The sequence below is a fragment of the Carlito syrichta genome, unplaced genomic scaffold, assembly GCF_000164805.1.
Source record: "Carlito syrichta isolate Samal-C Ts95f unplaced genomic scaffold, Tarsius_syrichta-2.0.1 Scaffold304129, whole genome shotgun sequence".
Classification (NCBI taxonomy): Eukaryota; Metazoa; Chordata; class Mammalia; order Primates; family Tarsiidae; genus Carlito; species Carlito syrichta.
This window is the reverse complement of record NW_007248225.1, coordinates 162,193-179,121: the sequence shown is the minus strand read 5'-3', so window position 1 is coordinate 179,121 and position 16,929 is coordinate 162,193. Positions and strand designations below refer to the sequence as shown.

The 16,929-nt window shown below is 42.3% G+C and overlaps 1 pseudogene across 1 annotated transcript; it reads right to left on the bottom strand.

Annotated features, from left to right (window-relative positions):
- Positions 1 to 448: 448 nt before the first annotated feature.
- LOC103261875 lies at positions 449 to 1,330 on the bottom strand (annotated as a pseudogene). The gene has a single exon (XR_504389.2). The product of XR_504389.2 is annotated as a 40S ribosomal protein S2 pseudogene (transcript).
- Between the last annotated feature and the right edge of the window lie 15,599 nt (positions 1,331 to 16,929).

Here is a 16,929-nt window from a genome sequence, read left to right as displayed (position 1 = left end):
GTTAAATAACATGCAGTAATATTCAAAATTTTAAAAATACGGAGGCCATGATTAATATTCTCTTTGAATCTCTGTAATCACCCAATAAATATGCGCATGCTGTTCCCATTTTATAGCAGAGCACTCAAGAGTAGAGCCGTTAATGACTTGTGAAAACTGTACAGCTGGTAGGGGTGAAACCAGAATATGAACCCAGACTTTTTAATTGTATTCTTATTTATTTATTTATTTATTTATTTTGGAGTTAGAATCTCACTCTTTGTTGCCCAGGCTGGAGTGCAGTGGGACGCTTCTGGCCACTGTAGCCTCGACCTGCTGGGCTCCGGTGATCCCTCCGCCTCAGCCTTCCAAGTAGCCACAGACACGCCACCATGCCCAGCTAGTTTTTTTAATTTATTTTTATTTTTTGGGGGGGGCTTGGTTCACTTTATTTTTTTGTATGAAGACCCTATATTGTTGCCACCGTAGGAGCCTGGGTCCTCTGCATGGAGACTCTGGTGTGGGTCTTGATGAGATGGTCGGTGAATTCCTGATAAGGAGACCTGGTGAATACTGTCTCTTTCCAGAGGTTAGGGGGCAAGTAACTATAAGTCTTAGTGATGGCATCAAAGGTGGCCTTGGCGAAGTTACCCAGGGTGGCAGTGCAGCCCCTGGCTGAGGTGTAGCAGTCATCCATTTCAGCCATCATGGGCAGTTTCTTAGGCACGGGGCCGAGACAATGCCAGTGCCACTGGGAGCAGGGATAAGGCACACCAGGACAGAGCCACAGCGGCCAGTCACCTTGCAAAGGACAGTGTGGGCCTTGCCAATTTTGTTGCTCCAGTAGCCTCTCTGCACAGGGATGATGGACAGCTTGGCCAGGATGATGGTCCCCCAAATGGCAGTGGCTACCTCTTTGGAGCACTTAACACCTAGACCGACGTGTCCATTGTAGTCCCCGATGGCAACAAACGCCTTGAACCTAGTCCGCTGGCCAGTGCGGGTCTGCTTTTGCACAGGAATGATCTTCAAAACTTCGTCCTTCAGAGAGGCGCCAAGGAAAAAGTCAATGATCTCAGACTCCTTGATAGGCAGGGAGAAGAGATAGATTTCCTCCAGTGACTTGATCTTCATGTCCTTGACCAAGCGGCCCAACGTGGTGACGGGCATCCATTCCTTGTCATCGGCCTTGCCTCCATGAGCTCTGTGGCTGCAACCCAGACCCCGACTCCGGCCATGACCTCGGCCTCGGAGGCCGCTGCCAAAACCTCCATGAAAGCCACCGCGGCTTCCCATTTTGGGGCCCCCAGGGGCCTCCGGGCCCTCCCACTGCATCGGAATCATCCACCATTTGTTGTCCTTTTGGGGAAAAACTGTAATTTATTTTAGAGACAAGGTCTCACCAAGTTGCCAGGCTGATCTCGAACCCCCAGGGCTCAGGCAATTCTCTCGCCTCGTTCACTCAAAGTGCTGCAATGACAGGTTGAGCCACCATGCCTGGCCAATCTTTTAATTTTAAAAACTTTATTCCCTGTGCTTTGTGTTGCTGTAGTATGTCCATTCTTTTATTTTTACTCTAGTCTCCAAATCTTTTTAGAAAACAATATTTTTTTTTCAGGAAAGGCAGTTCTAGCTCTAAATTTATGCATTCTAGTATATATTTGTAATGATTTTCATTAGTTTCTATAATTTTTTTGTCTAATGTCAGATATACTTCTCAAATGCTGTTTGTATTTTACAAAATATTTAAGGAAGTGGCTGGGCTTGGTGGCTCAGCCTGCAATCCCAGTACTTTGGGAGGCCGAGGTGAGTGGATTTCCTGAGCGCGCGGGTTCGAGACGTGCCTGGGCAACTTGGTGAGACCTCATCTCTACAATAAGTCAAAAATTAGCCGGGTGTGGTAGCGCGCGCCTGTAGCTCCAGCTTCTTAGAAGGCTGAGGCAGAAGGATCGCCGGAGCCCAGCAGGCCCAGCCACTGCACTTCAGTCTGGGTGACAGAGTGAGACTCCAACTCAAAAAAAAATTTTAAGGAAGTGATTGTTACATAAGGGGAAATTTTTTTTTAGAAAGAGATGGTGAAAAGTATGTTGAGTTGGGTAGAAAAAACATTTAAATTTGTGTAGTTTATTCATCTGGATAAAAGAAGAAAATACAAGTTACATTTTTGGAAGCTGTTTATATGAAGAACAATTGGACCTAATTCTCTCTGTTCAAACTTATAGACACTTGGAAGAATTCAGCCCAACTGAAACAGAAGGCTCTAGTTGAAACAGTGTGGTGAACACTGTGACTGCCTTTGGGCTTCAAAGCTCTTGATGACATTCTGCAAATATTTTGTCTATGAATATGCTACTTAGAAAATTCAAGGCTTCATAACCCTGCTGGGTCATCTGGTGAGAGGATGGAGTAATTGATTTGGCGCTCCTTCTTAATATGCCTTTCTGCTTTTATTTGGGGCTTAATTACCTTTTTCTCCTAGCTGACTAGATGTCTTATTTTGCATTCTCATTGTAAAACCCTCCCTCTCCAAAGTCAGCCTATTTCTTTGATATCTTCCCCACCAGTTGCAAGAGGAAGACAGACAAGATGGAATCTTCCTACTGTCAGACACTGACAGAGAGAAATGTAGACTGGTGCATAACAGGTAGTAGGTGTCTAAGAACCCTACAATTTACTGAGGCAAATGGAGGAGAGTTGAGTGGCAAATTACCTATACCTTCCACAGACCAGTGGGCAGCTTTGTTTGCCAGCTATCCAAATAGTTTCTGGTTAATTTGGCACATTTCTACTTTGTTGTGCTATGTCTAAACATATGACTTCGAGTTCTGAAAATTTCCTGTTGTGAAAGATCTGCTCAATAATAAGCGATATTAGGAGTGTGATATTCAGAGAAATACACATACCTTCATTTGCTGGCCCCTCAAAAGAAGATTTAAGGTACGAGCTTTAAAATATGAAAAGGAAGAAATAACTTATTTTAGTTAATATTTATAATGTTTTTCTTTCCATTTTAAAACCTTACCACCTGAAATATCCACACTTGAAAATCTGAATTTGATAATGATACTGATAGATCTTAGATATGGAAGTTACTTTTCAAACCCATATTTTTCACCTTCCAGGAGATTTAGAGGACTATGATAGATCAATGCTGTAGGAGAGTGAATTGCAAATTCGTGCCTCACAGAAATAGTTTTACAATATATTCTGGGGGAAAAAAGGAAAGGGTGGTAAGGGAATCTGGAGTTTAAATTGGTATAGGAAAACCACTGTTAAGTGGGTGTTTATACCATAGGACTTTGTAGAACTCATTATTATTCAACATAAATCTCTTTAAAGGAACAGAAAATTATTTTTCTCAAGACACCACTAATTTTACCAGAAGTCACGGTCCATTAAACACTCTTTGGGATAGATGCTTTAGGCACGATGTGGTCCAACCTCCTTAGTATTTGAGTCATACAATAATAAAACAAAAATGAAGGAATCTTGCTCCTCAGAACTTTTGTGTTCACGCTGCAGACTTGCACTCAAACATAAAAGGTATTCTGAATTAGAAAAGCTATTAATATCATTATTTGCGTGAAAGGTATTTGACACCAAATGTTTCCTAAAATAATTTAGAGCAGCCCACTCAGAATTAATGAGACATACTTTTGATAGCCTATTCAACAGCAAGTGGGGTGGTAGACATTAGGGGCATGGCATTAAAGAGCATAGACATGGTTATCAGCGTCATGGGGTTTCCTGTCTAATGAACAGACTATCTTTACAGTCTACCTGGTGGTTCCATAAGCACTATTTAAACCACCCCAGCAGGGTGAATCCTCTTTCCTGCCCCCTACTGCAAACCCATCTTTCTCATGTTCCATAGTTTAGTAGTCAACATCATCATCTGTTGGGTTACTGAAGTCAGCAAGCTTAAGTAGCCTTGACGTTTCCATTCTCCTCACCTCTTACAGTCAATCAGTCATTAAGTCTCATCAGTTCTGATTCCTAAATAGGTTTTGATTTCTGATACATCCTTCAACCACCACTGCCTCTGCTCTGGCACATCACCATCTTTTGCTTGGACTACTTCTGAAACCCGTGGACTTGTGTCCCCTATTCACGCTCTCGTCTTCCCTTTCATTTGCCCTACTGGAACCAAGGTTAAGTGATAATGTTATTTTCTTCATTGCCTAGAAAGATTACCCACTCAATGCAGTTTTCAGCTGAACCCTCCTTTTCTCAGAGACACAGTACCCAAACAGGTGGTTGGCTTATCTCTTCCTATATTACACGTACACACTACCTGGAATGTTTTGTTGTTGTTGTTGTTGTTAAGAGTGATTAGACTTTTCATAAATTAGTGAATTCCAGTTTGTTTCACTAAATTATAAGCTCCTTGAGAACGTGGACCAGGTCTTCCTCAGTTCACAACTACAGAACCACCATTGGACTCAACTACTCATCTATAGAAGTGCTTGGAAGCACTTTATCCTCCCCACACTGTTGCTTCTGCTGGTCCTGCAAGGTGCAGCATCCATGTCACTCTTTTCCAGCCATATCTCCTTTAGCAATGATAAGATCTATCCCCACCATGGCAATGGTAGTCTTTCATAAAACATCATGTGAAGAAAACTCTCATAAGAACTTGTTGAACTGAAATCTGTTTGTTGATTCTGACTCTATCCTATTGCATGAAAGCAGATGTGTTTCCCTGTGCTCCAGACACACATATTCAGCTTCCTGATCTGATACAACCCACCAAGAATCTCACACTTATAATATCCAAAAGGTAATTCTTTACCCACACCACATGTGTGCCCCTGAATCTTCAGTATTGAATCAAATGTACTATCACCATCTCTTCGAGTAGAAGCCTTAGTATTCTTTGGATTCCCACTTTCTCAACATCCTCCTGTCCATCTACCAAGTCCAGTGGCAAGTCCTGTCAGTCCTCTCTCATCTTTCACCCAATGTTCATTCCATACCTAGTATAGCTGTCTCATTCAGGCCACCGTCATTTTTTTCTGTTTCCTCACAGTAATTTCATGAATGATCTCCCTGAGTTTGCTTCCTCCTTTTACCAATTCACTTGCTACCTAGAGTGAATAAAATACTTTTAAAACATAAATTAGATTACACAATTCAGCTGCTTTAAAACTTTCAGTGGTTTTTCATATCATCAAGAATAAAAGAAAAACTCATCTGATTGTCTTACAAGGCCCTGGACCATGCGACCCATTACTACTGTGTGACCCTTCTCAGCCACATAACTGCCACACCTCTGTATCTGACTCACTGACTTTCTTTCAGCTTCTGGGGCAGGGGAGTCTTTTCCAGCCTTTCTCCAGACTCCGCTCCTCCTGCCTGGAGTATACCATTCCTACAATCTACAGAACAGCAACTCCACTTCCATAAGGGTGTGCAGCCTAAAAATCAACCTCCCTGAATTGCTGTGACTATGGTACCCGGAATAAGGCACATTCTTTTCAATATCTAGTACCTGTTCCCCTTTATAGCCATTATTACACCTGCAGTTATTTGTGTTTGCTGTCCACTTGTTTGTTGCCTAAATTTGCTTATGAGATGTAAAATTCAAGGGTGCAGGAACAGTGGCTATTATTTCTACAGCACCTAGGAGAGAACTTGATTTCTTCTGGTCATTCAGTAAATAAGTGTTGAGAAAATTGGTGACTAAAATAATTAATAGTATTAGATAGCAGCATAAGTAAAAAGATGTTTGAGAGAAGGAGACCCTGGCCTGGATACTGATTTAGCAATCTAAGAGCTCAGGGATCCAGGCAAGTCATGTCAACCCTTGGAGCCATAGCAGTAGATTCCTTCTCTCCAAAACCAACAAGCAATTGTGTTGTAAGGGCTTTTAAGACAGTGTGCATGAAGTGCACAGAGCAAGACTTCCCATGCATACAGCAGAAACTCACGAAGAAAGCAATATCTATGTTTTGGGTTTTCACTAGTAAATAGTTATGGTAATAGTAGTGGTATAGGACTTTTTGTCTTCCTGGCAGTAAAGTGACCATTGGACCAACTGGGCTGTGGAAATCAAGAGGGGGATTACAGGCAGTTTTTAAGAAAGAAAAAGTAGATTCTAGATTTTCCTATGTTGACTTAATTTTTTACAAATTTACTTTCAACTGTAAATGTATAAGAAGTCTAAAAATATGTCTACTTTTCAGAACAAGTAAAGGAAAGGAAATTCAAATAAGTCAATCCAGTAGATCCTGCAATTGTTTCTAAAATAAGGCTTTATATGATGAGAAACTAGAGCTTTATGACTCCCTACCAGTTTCCATGCTTTAAAACTCAACCCTGGCAGCCTTAAATGTGATGGCTCGTGTACATCTCTGAAGGTGTGATCCTCTGTGCATGTGGATTACATTTAGAATATTTCCTATGCTTCAAGTAAAATATTCCAGCTACTTTTATTTCAAATAATCACTATGGTTCCATGGTACTATTTAGAAAAGTTTTCATTCTCTTCTTAATAGTCATTTCCTCATTCTTTAGCTAGCTTTTAACCTCAGTGCCATTTTAACACAGAGGTTAAAAATATCCTGTACTAATCATAAGATGTTTGACCTTTTATGTCCTAAAAGAAAGGGGTATAGGAAAAGATGATATCATCTGTAGGGAGTATGTTCTACTCTATAAAAATCTCTGCATGCCACATTTTTATCATGTCGCTTTGTTTCCAGACCATTTCTCCTTGTGTATTTGTGTCACGAAGATGCTTGATCCAATTTTATGTATTTGTATGTCTCATTTTATTTCTAACAGGAAGCATTAATACAGAAGAAAGATTAGGAGTGAATTTGTATGGTGTGCCTAGCTTGAAATAAAGAAGGGTCAGGAGCATTAGATGGTTTGATAATGGAGTTGTAGCAGCCTAGACACTGAATTAATACACTTTCAATGAAAAGAGAGCAATTGTATTTTCCGTGAACTCTTGGCAGTTCATAACCACTTTACATTGGCCTTTGCTAGTCAATTTATTTGTGCAATCGTCTGTTTATTTAGCCAATTACAGTCTGCCCCTTATGCTTTGTGCTAACCTTCCTGAACACATTTTTTTTTTTTTTGAGTTGGAGTCCCCCTCAGTCGCCCAGACTGGAGTGCAGTGGCCGCTCCCGGCCACCGCAGCCTCGACCTGCTGGGCTCCGGCGATCCTTCCGCCTCAGCCTTCCAAGTAGCTGGAATTACAGGCATGCACTACCATGCCCGGCTGATTTTTTGATTTATTGTAGAGATGAGGTCTCGCTGCTCAGACGGGTCTCGAACCCACGGGCTCAGGCAATCCACTCACCTCAGCCTCCCAAAGACACGGGATTACAGGCTGAGCCACCGAGCCCGGCTATTCTTTAATTCATGATGCAGAAACCACAAAAGTGTTTTTCTCCATATTTTTTCCTCAAATACCAGGAATAAATTTGTTGGCTTGAACTCTTTCCATTATTATATTCAATAATAGTTTGGGAGTGACAGGCAGAGACAACATGGGAGTCAGCTCAATTCAGGATTAGGTTTTGTTACTATTTAGTGATTATAACATCCACGCCTTACTAAAATATTGATTAACCCCTGTGTCCTTCCAGTAAGCCTTCTAAATACCCACAGATAAGTGTCCTCCAAGGTGGTGGTGCCGTATGGGCCATTGTGAATTGCACGGTATTCTCTCACACTTAAGCTCTGCTTATCACTGTGTGACCAACCAATGCCCTTTGAACAACTGCAGTACACCTAAAGACTGCAGTACACCATAAATCAGAGATTCAAAATTAACATCCTTCCTTGGACTGCATACTATTCTTTTTGGAGATAAGGTACATCTCCTAAAATAATTTTATTTCTTTAGTATTTTGAACAAAAAGTGGTTTTACATATTCAATTACCACCTAAGATTTGAGCCAGTTATTATTGCTGGAAACATTTTCCACCTGTTCCTGATATCTATTGCTCAATAACAAGTTACCTGGAAAGTCTGTAGCTATGCATAGGGACTACATCATTATCTTCCAATTTTGTGGTCAGGAATTGGTGCAGAGCAGTATTGGGTGACTCTCCCGTTCCAAGTGGTGTCAGTTTGCTTTGATTGGTAGAATTTAGCTGGCAAGCAGGCTGTTAAGAGGAGGTAAGAGCTGCCACTCATGTTTTGGTGCTCTTGCAGTGACACCTGGAACCTGGGCTCAGCTGGGACTGTCTAGCCAAGTTCCCACAAGTGCCATCTCCAGGACAGCAGTCTTGGGGCATTTGAACTTCTACAGTAACTCAGAGATCCTGGAGACTGGTACAAGTGGCCCAGCAGAAGCTTGCAAGGCATCTTATGACCCAGGCTCAAAATCCTAGGGTCTCACTTCTCTGTTTTATTGGTCAAGCAAATCACCAATGCCAGTTCATTCTTTAAAAAAAAAAAAAAGGAGTTAGATTCAGTCTCTCAATGGGAGAAGTAGCAAGCAACTTGTGGTGCCTCTAACATTTCCTATTCCTCCGTGACATGTATGGGATCAGTTTGACTCTGCTGGCAGGATGGTACCATTGGGTCAATTAAAAATTCACCTTCCTTATCACCTTCCTCACTTACTTGTTTATTCATTGGTTAGTCCATTAAACAAAGATGAAGTGAGGACTTGTCACAGCCAAGCACAGTTCCAGGCGGTGCAAAATCAGAACTGGTCCCTCATAACACTTAGATTCCAGTAGGGCAAACAGTTTACAGGTGCACTACATTCCAAATATTTTATCAGTTTATATTTGCAGTCTTCACGACAGCCCTGCAAGACAGATAAGTTTATGTGTCCATTTTTAAGTCAAGTTAGAACAAATAAAGTTAATAGAGGTTAATGCTGCTTAAGCTCATACAGCTCATAAAAATAAAATGAAAATATGAGTGCACAACCTGTAGTTCCGGCTACTTGGAAGGCTGAGGTGAAAGAATTGCCAGATCCCAGCAGGCTGAAGCTGGGGTCGTCGTGAGCATACCACTGCACTCCAGCCTCAGTGATGGAGGGAGAATTCAACTAAAAAAAAACAAAACAAAGATATTTGGTCAGGTCCACCTGCCTGCAGATTCTGTATGTTAGGAAGATTGATTAATTTGATTTTGGTAGCAAATATGATTTACTGTAAATTTCAAAATTACTAGTGATTCTAAACTAATGTAGAAAATATAGTAAAGCAAAAAATGATGTTCAAAATCAGAGACTCATATCTCTGCTACTCAGATATATTGAGTGTTGTCATTCAGGTGTGTCCGTGTGTCTGTTCACTAGCTCCATGTAACGAACCACCCCAAACTTGGTGGTTTAGAATAACACCTATATTTGGCTCCTTGGTGTGTGGTTGTTTATGTAGCTGGCTTGGCCTCTCTTCTGCTTCTCCTGCAGCCGGCCTCCCCATGTTTCTGTGACCAGTCAGAGCCCTTCCTCTGGGTTGGCTGCCAGGCTGTGGAGGTACTACAGGTCCCTCACACATGGCCTCTTTTCCTCCAGCAGGCACCTCTGGGTTTGTTAATATGCTGGTAGTGGAATCCAAAGAGAGAGGACAGAAGTATGCAGTGGCCAGGAAGTCTCAACTCAAGACTGGCAAGTCATACCCAAAGCTAGTTACATGACCCAGCCCAGATTTAAGGCCTGAGCAAACTGACTTCAACTTGTTTTTTTCTTTGAGAGATAGGGGCTCACTCTGTTACCCAGGCTGAAGTGAGGTGGAAAGATCATAGGTCACTGCAGCCTCAACCTCCCGAGTTGAATTGATCCTCCTACTTCAGCCTTTGAATAGCGGGACTACAGGAACATACCATTACACATGGCTAATTGTTTCATTTTATTTTATTTTTAGAGATGGAGACTCACTATATTGCACAGGTTGGTCTTTAACTCTTAGCCTCAAGCAATTGTCCTATCTCAATCTCCCAAATTGCTAGTATTACAGGTGTGAGCCACCAGGCCTAGTCAACTTCAACTCTTGATGGGAGGTGATGCAAAGTTGTATTTCAAAAGGTATTGAATTAAGTGGATGGAGAGAGAGAGAGAGAGAGAGAGAGAGAGAGAGGAAGGGGGATTTATTAGGAGGGGAATCACTCATGTGATTATGGGGTTGAAGAGCCCCATGGCAGGCTGTTTGCAAGCTGGGGACCCTGGCAGTACAGTTCAGTCCAAGCACGAAGGCCTCCAGACCAGAGAGGCCAATGGTGTAGCTCTCAGGCTGCAGCCAAGAGCCTGAGAACCTGAGCAAGGGGGAGGTTGATACAAGTACAGCAGCCCAGAGGCTGAACAGCTGGAGCTGCCCAAGATAGGACAGGAAGAGTGTGCCCACTCCGGAAGACAGATGCCCAACTTGTCTTTCTCTGTTCTCTGCTGGGTCCCCAACTGATGGGATGGTGCCAGCCACATGGAGGGTGGTTTCTTTTCATCTGGTCCACTCAGACTCTCTACCTCTGGAAACACACTCATAGACACCCAGAATCATGCTTTACCTGATTTATAAGGATTTCTCAATCCTAGCAAATTGACACCTAGCACTCATCACCACAGGCACAGACTCAGAAAGTGGTAAAAACTTGTGCCATTTAAAATCAATTTGCCACAACCCTTCTGGTTTTTTTCCCCCCCCAGGCTTCTATAAAAAAACAAAACAAAACACAAATCTACACATAGATTTGTTTTTAACACACAGATAATATATACACATTTATGTAATACAGACATACTCTCTGCAGTAGCTTGGTTAAAAATTATTTGCTGGCCTTTTTTTAAAGCAAACCAATCTATAATAATTGCTTTAACTTACATTTGTTTGATTACTTATAAAATTATATATATTTTCATATGTGTACTGGCTACTTGTTAGCAGTATTTACAATGATTAGCTGGGATAAAAGAAAGGAGGCAAGAAATTATTTGGGAGCATTTTGCAACCTTGCAGTAGAAAGAAAAGAGCATGAGAGCATCAACAATGGAAACTGATTAACATGGGAATAGAGGAGAAACCTTTGTGAGGACAGCACCAGGAGACACAGCATCTGCCTGAATGTAGATAGAAAATGAGAATTAAGTATCAAAGATGCTTCTGGAAAAACCAGAAGACTGAGGATGCCATTTACAGAAATGGTAAAATTTGAAGGAGAAAAGAATTTTATGGAAAAAAGTTCACTCTTGAACAATTTTGACAATAAGATACTGTCAGACCATCAAATGAAAATATTAAGCAGGAAATCTGTATTAGGCTACAAAAATAAGTTAGCTTTTTTCATAAAAGTGATGACAAGAAAATGGACTTTCCAAAGGGATAGATGCTGTGATTTCAACCATTGTCTTCTTTTTATCCTTTACAAGGAAGGGAATATTCCTTTTACTCAGAAGCATTGTTTCTTGCGTCCCATCCCTTCTTAGTTTGTCGATAGTTGACCCTTTCCCTGGTCTCCCTCTCTTCGGTGTCATTCGCCTTTCCCTTTTTCCCAAATCAAAGAATTATTCCCTAGTACATTCCGTCTGAAATAATAAAAATGCCTCTTGCCCTTACATCTGTCTCCAACTACTGCTGCATCATGTGTTTCCTTACTAGTAAGATTTCTTCACTCCTGTACTCTCTTCATTTCTTATCTCTGTGTGCTCTAATTCTACCAACTCTCTTCAAAGTAATTCACAGTCCTCATGTTGCCATGTACATTCAACTCTCACCATCTCACTCCACTTCTCAGCAGCTTTAGACAGAGTTAGCCCAGGCTGGGCTGGGTGGCTCAGCCTGTAATCCCAGCACTTTGGGAGGCTGAAGTGAGTGGATTGCCTGAGCCTGCAGGTTCAAGACCAGCCCGGGTAACTTGGCGAGACTGCATCTCTACAATAAACCAAAAATTAACTGGGCATGGTAGTGTGCACCTGTAGTTCTGGCTACTTGGAAAGCTGAGACAGAAGGATCGCCAGAGCCCAGCAGGTCAAGGTGTGCCACTTCACTCCAGTCTGCGTGACAGAGTGAGATTGTAACTAAAAAAAAAAAAAGATAGAGTTAGCCCTTATGTTGGTCTTGATCTTGAAACATCCTCCTCTCTCATCATTGTTACCCTACTTTCTCCCCAATTCACTAATTGATCCTTTTCATTATTTTCTGACTTCAACTAAATGCCACCCATAAATATTAGAATTCCTTAGAACCTTTTTTCAAGATTTTCAAGTATAACCTTGTCAGTTCCCTTGGGTATAAACATTATCTCTGTGTCAAAATCTTCCATGTAATTAACCCAATACATGCCTGACATAACCACCTGGGTGTCTCACAAATATGCCTAGCAGCATGTTGAAAGCACAGCTCATTCTCTTTCCTCTGTTCTATTTTGTCCCCACCTTCACCCTCATTTTTCTTTATGTCAATAAATAATATCCACATTCACTCATCTTGTGAAACCAGAAACCTAGAATTGATCCTAATATTTCCCTCATCAACAATTCTTATTGATTCTATCTCCAAATCATACCATCAATACATCCACCTCTTTCTCCCACTTCTCTTAGAATCATCGGGTCCAATCTCTCCACAAAGCAACAAAAAGTGGATTTCAAACACCTGAATTAAGTCCCTTCATTCCCATGTTAAAAATGATCAAAAGACCCATTGACAAACTCACTGCACTCATAGCAACACCCAAGCTCTTAATACTATTTAATGGCACTGAATAATATGGATCCTGTATAATCTCTAATACCATTCAGTGCTACTTTTTCTATCTCTGAAAATAATCTGTGCATTCACATTGCAAATGGACTTTCCAGAGGGTTCTCTAGACCTTTTCCTCAGTCTCCACTGAAGGTTTCCATCCCACTTGCTGTCTACAGGGCTGCTTTTTTATTTTGCTTTTTAGTTGTCACATTCTCAGAGGATCAGTTATAAAATGGATTGTGTCACCCTCAGAGATATATGGGACATCATAGTACCTGTGAATGTGACCATATTTGGAAACAGGATTTTTGCTGTTTTAATCAAGTTAAAATGAGGTCATTAGTGTGGGCCCTAATCTAGATTGACTGAGGTCTTTATAAGGAGAAATTTGGACACAGAGACACATAGGAAAGGTGAAGACACAGTGTAAAGACATACATAGAGGAGACAGCTGTGTGACAATGGAGTCAGTGAGTGGAGTAATGCCTCCACAAGCCAGGGAGTACCAAGGAGGGCCAGCAAATGCCAGATGCCAGAGGAGATGAGACATATATACTTCAGAGAGAGCACCATCCTCTGACACCTGGATTTTAAGTTTTACCCTCTAGAAAGGTGAGAGAAGAGCTTTCTGTTATTTTAAGCTGCCTAGTTTGTGGCACTTTCCTACAGAAGCTTTAAGAAACTAATACCTGTCCTCAAATCTCCATGCTATCTAAACTGCTTTATTTCAGATAACCGTTTCTGGATTATTTATTTCCTTCAAACTCTTATTTCACCTGAATTTTGGCAATCATTGGTCTACATGGTATTTGTGGTTTCCTGTTCTGTAGCAGAGAAACATGTCTTCCACATTCACAGTCATATCCTAAACTTTCTACCTAATATAGAGGCAATACACACACACACACACACACACACACACACACACACACACACACACACACGGCATATATAATAAAACAAATGCATTATTTGCTATAAAAAGGAAATAAAGACAGTGTTGGAAAAATCAAGGAAATAATAGCTCAGCTTTAAAAAGATGATTAAGAATTTCAATAGTCTCATGACAGGATGGGTTTTTTGCTTTTTATTTTATTTTAATTTTTTAGGTGATGCTGCTAGGGGCTTGAAAATAACAGGTTAGATTACGATGGAGGCATAAGTGAAGTGGTGGGATTTACCTTTAGAGATATTACCTCTTGTTATCAAAAGCAACTGAAAAGCAACATGTGTGATTTTACTGAACTATTGCAATCTGGCTTAAATATATTTCATAAAGTAAAGCAAAATACATCACAGCTGATTTTTTTTTTTGAGTTGGAGTCTCACTCCATTGCCCAGACTGGAGTGCAGTGGCATGCTCACGGCCACCCCAGCATCAGATTGCTGGGCTCCAGTGAACTTTCTGTCTCAGCCTTCCAAGGAACTGGAACTAAGGCATGTGCTACTACACCCAGCTATTTTTTTTATTTATTGTAGAAATGAAGTCTCGCAAAGTTGCCTGGACTTGTCTCGAATCTGCGGGCTCAGACAATCCACTTGCCTCGGCCTTGCAAAGTGCTGGGATGACAGGCTGAGTCACCACACCCTATCCACAGGTGATTTTTATAACCCTGACTAACTTGATCATAAACCATTAGAAAGGGTTCTTTTTTTTTAAATGAACGTTTCAAATAATTTCAATCTAATGATTGGAAAGTATATCACCTGCAATTCTTCATGTTGCACTGAAGAATAGTCATTTGAAGAAGATAATGATTTTTTTCTTTTGAAAATTAACGGAGATGTTTAATAGACAGTGCAAACCATAATTTCATATGAATATAAATATATGCACGTTTCCATTGAATTATCTCTCAGTTATTACAAACAGCAACAAAGGCCTTAGAACTATGTTAGAGAACCGTATAGCTGGAACATGATTATAACAGTCTCACTTGCTCTCGAGAGAACACCATCTATTTCAAATCAGGGTCACAAACTCTGAAAGACCAGGGGAGTAGGAGTGAGGAGTGGGCTACAGTGGAAAACACAGGGCCAATACATAGGTGATGAACAGAAATGCAGCTCTTGGGGAAATCAAAATCAGATGCATTATTACAGCTACAGACAAGGAAAAGCTTATGATTTTTTAAAAAGACTTTTCTGCCAGTACCACGCAAGTACACAAAGAGATATGCTACAATGAACCAACTTAAAAGGACAGAAGCTACATATTCAGGTCATGTCAATTGCAAACGGTTATAACTTGCCATTGCAGATTCAACCGTGGAGATAGCATAGCCCAGAAACTCAACGCCAGATTTGCAAACACAGTTCATATAATAGAAATTCAACATTATAAACAGCAGGGACCCCCGACCCACCCCCTCCCACCGCCTGTCTCACCTGCACAGACCTTGCTAGGCAGAGAGCGAGCAGCCATGTGTCCCTACAGCTTTGGAGGGAGAGGCACGAGCCACCACACCTGCCTGCACCCTGTTGTGCCCGCCCGGCCCACACCCACGCCCACGCACACTTGCCTGCCATCTGGGCTCGGCCCGCGCTGAACCCCTCGCATGGATCCAGCCCAGTCTTCTGATTCTGGCATGCCGTCATCTTTCCCTTCCTTCTTCTTGGTGGGTCTTGAGACCTATGGAGACATTTGGTGGAAGAACTGGCTCAGGCCCACTGATTTCCACCAATCCTTGTCGAGTTCCTCTGTTCTAGGTCTTCTAATCCTGCCACAAGCTCATCCTCCTCGAAGTATTCTCCAAACCGGCAGGTCTGAAACCGCTGTTGGCATCTCCTTGGCAGGTTACTGCGGGTGGGCAGCAGCCCGCACAAGCGTATCAGCTTCGTTGATGTCCACGATGGCCAAATGGCCTTCGTGGCCTCGGCGGCACAGCCCACGTCCCTGAGTGCCTGGGCACCAGGTTGGCGTGCTCGGGCCTCTCCTGGAACGCCGGGGTGGAGGTGGGCATGCATCTGCGGGCGGCTTCTCCCCCTTTCCTGTGCCCAGTGCGCTGGGGGTCACGCACTGGTTCTCGGCGCCCAGGTCCTTGGCGGCTGTCAGGGCCTGCAGGGTCGTTCTCCCAGGACTTCCTGCTCCTCGCACTCATGCCTGTGGCCGCAACGCTGGATGGCCTCCTGGGATCGGGTCGCCCCAGGTGGCCTCCCCCTCTGGCCCGAGCAGCTTCCCGGCATGACTTGGCAGCATGGTCCACTCCGCCTGGCTGCGTCACTCCCTGCTCGCTTGGGCCCCGCTCCCGCCGCTGCAGCCCTCTTGGACTCTATGTACAGATAGAGAAATCGAGGTTTAGAAAGTTCACTTGTCAAAAGCCATACAAAGAATTTGCAGAAAATAGAGAAACGTCTGTCTCCAGAGCTTCAGGCCTAAACCTCCGTGTTGCTGCACCAACAGTTGCCCAAAAGGAAATCTCAGTTGTGTATTACCCCATATTTTAAAAAGTTTTATAATAGGGGACCCCCTAAACAGCATTTATTGATAAAATAGTGTGTGTTCATTCTTACATGTTTAAACTTCAGTCACCTCTTGATTACATTGATGCACTACACCTATTGACACGTGTTTTCCGCTGCTCAAAACAGTTTTGAGCTCATTGGTTTTGATGCCTTTTAATGTTGCTGCTGTTTTTTGTTTCATTCTTCCACATTTTTTCATTTGGGAAAACAAAAAGAAAAGTTGCTTGTAGCGAGATAGGGTGAATAGGGAGGGTAGTGCATAGGGGTCATGTTATTTTGGGTCAAAAACTGCTGAACATTCCACACGGTGTGGGCAGGTGTGTTGTCATGATGGAAGAACCAGTCACCTGTTTGCCACAACTCAGGATGTTTCTTCCCCAAATTGTGATGCAACCTTCTCAAAACTTCCAGATAAAAAGTTTGATTAGGCCAGGCTTGGTGATTCAACCCTGTAATCCCAGCACTTTGGGAAGCCAAGGTGAGAGGATTGCCTGAGTTCAGGGGTTCAAGACCGGTCTGAGCAAATTGCTGAGACCTCATTTCCACCATAAATCAAAAAATTAGGCGGGCGTGGTGGCACACGCCTGTAGTTCCAACTATTTGGAAGGCTGAGGTGGAAGGATTATCTGAGCCCAGCAGGTCGAGGCTGCGGTGACTGTGAACATGCTGCTGCACTCCAACCTGAGGAACAGAATCAGACTTCAACTCAAAAAAAGAAAAAAAATTGTTTGGTTGAACAAATTCTGAGTGTATTACAAAGTGCTCACCCTCCAAAAAATAATTCCATTTTTGGGGATGCCCCTCATATTATCTGTTACAAAATGTTAT